General features: G+C 41.1%; 1 long non-coding RNA gene across 2 annotated transcripts; it reads right to left on the bottom strand.

The window, feature by feature from the left end:
• Positions 1 to 561: 561 nt before the first annotated feature.
• Positions 562 to 7,830, bottom strand: LOC116373431 (uncharacterized). 2 transcript variants are annotated; one of them, XR_004209572.1, is made up of 6 exons: positions 7,240 to 7,744; positions 6,915 to 6,995; positions 5,448 to 5,694; positions 5,122 to 5,223; positions 4,921 to 4,996; positions 562 to 1,346 (listed from the first exon to the last, which is right to left on the bottom strand). It is a non-coding gene; the product is annotated as an uncharacterized LOC116373431 (long non-coding RNA). The 2 variants fall into 2 exon arrangements; XR_004209571.1 differs by lacking the exon at positions 6,915 to 6,995 and having other exon boundaries at positions 7,240 to 7,830.
• Positions 7,831 to 8,281: the final 451 nt, after the last annotated feature.

Consider the following 8,281-nt stretch of genomic DNA (forward strand, 5'->3'; position numbering starts at 1 on the left):
TGACCATTCAAAATACTTTTCCCAAGCTGAGCTGTTCCTCCTCCTCAGAGTTCCCAGTTGTCTTGAACGCACTGATTTCAGAAGTGAGAGATTCCTGAGATCCCGGTTGTTTTGAATGCAGCATTTCAACCCACAGCCTGTCTCTGGTTTGTGAGTCAAATGTCAAAGTCATGCCAGATGACAGTGGTAGAATCTAATTGCATACTCCTTGCGTCCTCTCCTCGACTCCTCAAAATCCATTGGAAGAGAAAGCCCAGGGTCCCTACTCTCTGACCTTCTCCAATGGGTTTTGAGGAGGCGGGTCAAAACGACAAGATTTTCTCCTTGTCCACATATTGACCATGGAAGGGGGTAAGTGTTAATACCATCTACTTATCATAGTGATGGGTCATTAAACTGATGATGTTTCCCAAATTGCACCATTTCCTTTATAGTGCACTACTTTTGGCCAGGGTCCATATGGTAGTAGTGCACTATATAGGGAATATAGGGTGCCATTTGAGTGTTCCAGGAGAGGACGATCATATATAGCTAGTCAAACCTGACAAAGAAAGACTTCTCTAAGATGGCATAGAACATTTTTTTATTAAGATTCTAGCTAATGAATGAGAAAAATACTACATGTATAAAAACACATTGGCCGAAATCAATACAAAAGCTTAAAAGCTTCTGAACAAGTGTGTACAAGAAACAAAATGGTCCAGTGTGCCCTACCTACACATTTCAAGTTTATTGGAAAACAGCATTCTTTACTTACTCCTGAAGGCAACTCAAAGAACATGGGATGTTTAACAGAATAAAGCGGTTAACATGGTCTCTGTCCCCAATTTCAACCTATGCCCCATATAGTGCATTATTTTTGACCAGGGCCATGTGTCTCTGGTCAAAAGTAGCACACTATATAAGGACTAGGGTTCCATTTGGGACACAAACAGATAGACATTTCAAGTCTGTAGTTTATGATTTGATAATGAAGCAGATACTACTAATCATGTGCCTCATATCTCCACAATGGCCCAGCCACCACATGAAAGGTAATTTTTCCACAAATCCGACTATAAATACAGGCAAGGCCTAAAAACACGACCACACACTCCTGAACAGTTGAGTAAAACATTTGTTCACACAGGCACACACACGCACACAAACGATTGTGATCCGTTTTCTACTATTACAGTGCAACAGCATGGCAGACAGACAGATAGCAGTGATTTAATATAAATGAATTATATACACGTTCCAGGGTGGTTTCATTGTTTGGTCCTTTGTCTGGTTCAGGTAAGAGTGTCTTTACAACGCCTCCTCTTCAGATCTACAGCAGTAGTTAGCACAGGCTTCTTATCTGTCTGTGGACAAATAATACATACACACATCACATTCATGTAAAGCAGTGTATATGCAGCTGGCAAAGTTTTTAAAAGTTTAAACTTATTATTATTATTACACAAACGTTGAATGAAGCTTTCGTAGACAAGGAGCATGTTAACACAGTACTGATAACACATTGACATCACTGTAGCAACACTACCGATAACACATTGACGTCACTGTAGCAACACGGTACCGATAATACGTTGACGTCACTGTAGCAACACGGTACCGATAATACGTTGACGTCACTGTAGCAACACGGTACCGATAATACGTTGACGTCACTGTAGCAACACGGTACCGATAATACGTTGACGTCACTGTAGCAACACGGTACCGATAATACGTTGACGTCACTGTAGCAACACGGTACCGATAATACGTTGACGTCACTGTAGCAACACGGTACCGATAATACGTTGACGTCACTGTAGCAACACGGTACCGATAATACGTTGACGTCACTGTAGCAACACAGTACCGATAATACGTTGACGGCACAGTATTGAAACACGTTGATATCACCGTAGCAACACAGTACTGAAAACACGTTGATATCACGTTGATATCACCATAGCAACACAGTACTGAAAACACGTTGATATCACTGTAGCAACACAGTACTGAAAACACGTTGATATCACAGTAGTAACACAGTACTGAAAACACGTTGATATCACGTTGATATCACCATAGCAACACAGTACTGAAAACACGTTGATATCACGTTGATATCACCATAGCAACACAGTACTGAAAACACGTTGATATCACTGTAGCAACACAGTACTGAAAACACGTTGATATCACAGTAGTAACACAGTACTGAAAACACGTTGATATCACAGTAGTAACACAGTACTGAAAACACGTTGATATCACAGTAGTAACACAGTACTGAAAACACGTTGATATCACAGTAGTAACAGTACTGAAAACACGTTGATATCACAGTAGTCTTTTTATTTATTTCACCTTTATTTAACCAGGTAGGCCAGTTGAGAACAAGTTCTTATTTACAACTGCGACCTGGCCAAGATAAAGCAAAGCAGTGCGACAAAAACACAGAGTTACACATGGGATAAACAAACGTACAGTCAATAACACAATAGAAAATCTGTATACAGTGTGTGCAAATGAAGTAAGGAGGTAAGGCAATAAATAGGACATAGTGGCAAAATAATTACAATTTACAATTCACCAGCAGCAAGAGCAACATCATTGATAAATACAGAGAAAAAAGTTGGCCTGAGAATTGAACCCTGTGGCACCCCCATAGAGACTGCCAGAGGTCCGGACAACAGGCCCTCCAATTTGACACACTGAACTCTATCAGAGAAGTAGTTGGTAAACCAGGCGAGGCAATCATTTGAGAAACCAAGGCTGTTGAGTCTGCCAATAAGAATGTTTTATTTCACCTTTATTTAACCAGGAACAGTGAGGGAAAAAAGTATTTGATCCCCTGCTGATTTTGTACGTTTGCCCACTGACAAAGTAATGATCCGTCTATAATTTTAATGGTAGGTTTATTTGAACAATGATAGACAGAATAACAATTTAAAAATCCAGAAAAACATGTCAAAAATGTTGTAAATTGATTTGCATTTTAATGAGGGAAATAAGTATTTGACCCCCTCTCAATCAGAAAGATTTCTGGCTCCCAGGTGTCTTTTATACAGGTAACGAGCTGAGATTAGGAGCACACTCAAAGGGAGTGCTCCTAATATCAGTTTGTTACCTGTATAAAAGACACCTGTCCACAGAAGCAATCAATCAATCAGATTCCAAACTCTCCACCATGGCCAAGACCAAAGAGCTCTCCAAGGATGTCAGGGACAAGAATGTAGACCTACAGTTGGTGTAACAGTACAGTTGGTGCGATTATTCGCAAATGGAAGAAACATATAAGAACTGTCAATCTCCCTCGGCCTGGGGCTCCATGCAAGATCTCACCTCGTGGAGTTGCAATGATCATGAGAATCAGCCCAGAACTACACGGGAGGATCTTGTCAATGATCTCAAGGCAGCTGGAACCATAGTCAACAAGAAAACACATATACATGCCCGTCTGAAGTTTGCCAATGAACATCTTCAGAGGACAACTGGGTGAAAGTGTTGTGGTCAGATGAGACCAAAATGGAGCTCTTTGGCATCAACTCAACTCGCCGTGTTTGGAGGAGGAGGAGGAATGCTGCCTATGACCCCAAGAACACCATCCCCACCGTCAAACATGGAGGTGGAGACATTATGCTTTGGGGGTGTTTTTCTGCTAAGGGGACAGGACAACTTCACCGCATCAAAGGGATGATGGACGGGGCCATGTACCGTCAAATATTGAGTGAGAACCTCTTTCCCTCAACCAGGGCATTGAAAATGGGTCGTGGATAGGTATTCCAGCATGGCAATGACCCAAAACGGCCCAGGCAACAAAGGAGTGGCTCAAGAAGAAGCACATGAAGGTCCTGGAGTGGCCTAGCCAGTCTCCAGACCTTAATCCCATAGAAAATCTGTGGAGGGAGCTGAAGGTTCGAGTTGCCAAATGTCAGCCTCGAAACCTTAATGACTTGGAGAAGATCTGCAAAGAGGAGTGGGACAAAATCCCTCCTGAGATGTGTGCAAACCTGGTGGCCAACTACAAGACACATCTGACCTCTGTGATTGCCAACAAGGGGTTTTCCACCAAGTACTAAGTCATGTTTTGCAGAGGGGTCAAATACTTATTTCCCTCATTAAAATGCAAATCAATTTATAACATTTTTGGCATGTGTTTTTCTGGATTTTTTTGTTGTTATTCTGTCTCTCACTGTTCAAATAAACCTACCATTAAAATTATAGACTGATCATTTCTTTGTCAGTGGGCAAACATACAAAATCAGCAGGGGATCAAATACTTATTTCCCTCACTGTAGGCTAGTTGAGAACAAGTTCTCATTTGCAACTGCGACCTGGCAGAATACGGTGATTGACAGAGTGGAAAGCCTTGACCAGGTCGATGAAGTCGGCTGCACAGTACTGTCTTTTATCGATGGTGGTTATGATATCGTTTAGGACCTTGAGCGTGGCTGAGGTGCTCACGTGACCAGCTCAGAAACCAGATTGCACAGCGGAGAAGGTACGGTGGGATTCGAAATGATTGGTGATCTGTTTGTTCACTTGGCTTTTGAACACTTTAGAAAGGCAGGGAAAGATGGATATAGGTCTGTAACAGTGTGGGTCTAGAGTGTCTCCCCCTTTGAAGAGGGGGATGACCGCGGCAGCTTTCCAATCTTTAGGAATCTCAGATGATACGAAAGGGAGGTTGAACAGACTAGTAATAGGTGTTGCGACAATGGCGTCGGCGGGGGGGGGGGGGGGGGGGGGGTGCAGAGCTGTTGGCCGGTAATAAAGTACTAATATCACAGTAGCAACACAGTACTGATAACACGTTGATATTACAGTAGTAACAATACTGATAACATGTCAATATCACAGTAGTAATACAGTACTGATAACACATTGATATCATAGTATTAACACAATAGTAACACATTATAACAGCAAGTGTCTCACCTCATTATTCCTGATTGCTCTCAGACCCTCCTTGATAACCTCCTTTAGATTTCATCTGGGCCTGAACTGAGTTCACCTATACACACACAGTCATAATGAACAGAAGACTTGGATAACGGTTTGAAACTGCTTGGAATCTTTACCTAGTTGATATGACATAAGGCTCTGTTTTCTGTGTGAGGGTAGGTGGTCAGTACGTACTGATGAGAGCCCAACGCCCATGTCTCCTGAGCCTACGTGTGTTGTGTGAACAAAGTTGGTTGGTTCTCCGATCATTGAACGGTCTATCCTCCGCCGCCTCTTCTGTAAAGCATTAATGAAATTGTAGTATTACTAAAGGCAACAACAGTCAACTGCTTTATGAACAGACACTCACACACAGGCTGATAGAAGTACAGAAGATGAGAAGGCCTGGTTCTATTTCAGTATCTAGGACCTTGACCTTTAGTGTCCACACTTCATAGACTGAAAGATCAGGAGTAAACAAAACAGTGATTTCTTGTGTGTGTGTGTGTGTGTGTACTCACAGGCTGAGGCTGCTCTCCAATGCAGCAGCTGAAACACACCCAGAACTCAGTCATGCTGTCGGTAGCTACCTCTCTCTTCTCTTTTTCTTTTTCTCTCTCTTCAACCCTCTGTCTTCCTGTTCACTTCACAGCCGATGCCACAAACAGCCGGCGGAAGCAGATTACAGACAGACATACACTCACTGCTGGTGTTTCTGTAACACACACTGACACACACCACTCTCCCCAGGGCCTGAGCAACACACTCCTGTGGACACAAAGAATCAGAGAACAGTTGACAAATTTTTGCATTAGTTATGTCAAATATCAAGTGAAATTTGGTGATGGACAGACGATTGGTGTGACCTGGCTATGTAGTCCTAGTAGTAGCATGGTATTCTAACTAGACAGTGTTGCATTGGTAGTTGTGGTAAAGATAAAAAGGACAGAGGTGGGTCTGGAAAAGAGAGAAACTAACCAAGTCATAAGAGGAAGGAACTCGAGCAACATGCACCAATAACACATTACTGTACCTGCCTACTAGAAAAACTGTATATTTCCCCTGAAATGTTATCTAGCAAAACTCCCCTTCAATATCACACTAGGAGACTTAGGGGGGACCGAGTGAAAGTACAGCGATGGACAGTACAATAGCATACACTATTTCAATGATATTAATTTAGCAGCAGTGCGCCCCCCCCGCCCCATGCTACCCTTACCACCAACACTGGGGGGAAAAAATCTGGCATAGCTAGATTTCATTGCAAGTTTAACTGGTCCAGATGGTCAGTTTTCAACATTCAAAACTTCTATTCTTCTATATTTAATAACATGCCGTCTTCTCAGTTGTAAAACATAGTCTAATAAATTCCACTCTATAATAGTGCTACCCATAGTGGAGGATAAACCATGACTCGATAGACACAGACCAGCCCTTCATCTTGTGGCCCAGGAAGACAAGACAGTAGACATCTCTCATTTGTTGTCTGTAGTTTCACATGACCACTTTATAAAAATACCCAGAGCAGTGTGAGCTCAGACGCCTCTGCCTCACCCTCCACAGATGGTGGTGATAGAGTTAGAATAAAATACTTTTGTTTACTCAGGGAACTAGGCTATTCATTTCACCCTGGAACAGTTGAGACTGAGACAATGTCATTACTCGATACCATCTTCTCTACTATAGTGTTTTTACAATCTCTACTACAAACTAGAGAAGTCTACAAATCCACTAACTATTTACATGTTTAATTAAAGACCAGGATAAGTGTTGTTGAGTAGCTAAAAATACTTGTATGGTCGTCAATGATCTAAGGTGTTGTTAATGACATTGAAGCCAAACAGGTTTAGAACCATTGATCTCAGATATTAACCAAATGACACTGAACTGTGGGTTGTATTGATTACAAACCTTTCATTAACTAGGGAGGGACCATATTTGTAGTACTGCCACTGGTTCGATAAAGTCTTACAGTAGAAGATACTTACTCTCAATAGCTATTTCATTGCCAAATTGAAATAGGCCAAGAAGATTCAACTTATTTCAGGGTTTCTCTAGCGCAGAGCGGCCTGAAGACACAAGCAGGAAAGAGCGAGGTTGTGGTTTTCAAACTGACAGCTAAGTAAGTTAGCTAGCTAACCGCTACCGGTTGCTAAATCAGTAAACTGTACTCTGAAACTTGAAAGAGGACCGATTTTGGAAATACATCTACACGTAGCTTTGAACTTTGAAGGTTGGAACTAACTTCAAATGTGCTTTAAATGAATTAGATAGATTTGTGGGGGTAAAAAAAAGAAGGTAAAAGAGACATACCTTCTGGCTAAATTCCCGAAGTTGCAGACGAAAAAATATCTTCCTGCTTTGCCTTGGCGCAAGGCTTTCTGGGAGATAGTGTTCAATGAAACAATATGACATAAAAGCAGACTTATTCAAGAAAAAGCAGACAATTCTTGCGAAACCCTCGTGCTTCTTTCTGTTGTTTTTTTTACTAATATAAATGGGCAATTTTTCCAATGTTGAGCTAATGTATTGATACAGTTTTTGTTTTCTATCATAATGGCGTCTTTTTGTAGGAGATAATCATCAGCCAACGTTATTTTTTGTGAATTTGGAAGCATTTGTGTCATTTGAAAAAGCACATAAATGCTTCAAAATTAATAAAGGTTAAGGTTAACTGACTAATATTATCTCGTAGAACAAAACGTATAAGATATCCTAAGCCTGTATTAACCTCAGACCTTATTTTCGCGTTTATCCCAAAAGCCTATTCTTTCCTCATTCATTTTCGCCATATGAATGGTAACTAATTTCCGGGTTTTAGGTCTTCAAGCAGGTGAGCTCGCGTCTTTCTTTTTCCCAACGCAGTTAAGCCAAAACTACGCCCCGTTATTACGAGGGGGTTCTGCTACGCTCCCATTGGCTAGCTAGCGTTGTTTCACTCACAGGCGATCAGTGCAGAGACAGTTGCCTTCCAAGGTAAGGATGGAAAATGTAATTTAACAATTAGCTGCCTACCATAATGCAGTCCTATTATTATAATGTTTGGTAACATTTGCCCATGTATTCATTTTCAGAGTTTCAATGACTTGTAAACATGTCTCAGAACTCTGCTGAATTCCCTCAATTGAAGGTCAGCTAAGTTTACCTAGGCTACTTAATGTTACTAACTCGACATTTGAAGTTGTTATATTATCATTTGTAGTCTATTATCAGGTAAAAGCATATGCTTATTATTCATAATTTCTCAAATATTTGAGCTAATCAATTCAGTCGAATACACTTTGCTACATCCATTGAATCTGATTGTAATGGCTAGCTCTGTCCACTACATTATTTTATTATATTTTTCAAGCTT

This window comes from Oncorhynchus kisutch, unplaced genomic scaffold (assembly GCF_002021735.2).
Source record: "Oncorhynchus kisutch isolate 150728-3 unplaced genomic scaffold, Okis_V2 scaffold4048, whole genome shotgun sequence".
NCBI classification, from domain to species: domain Eukaryota; kingdom Metazoa; phylum Chordata; class Actinopteri; order Salmoniformes; family Salmonidae; genus Oncorhynchus; species Oncorhynchus kisutch.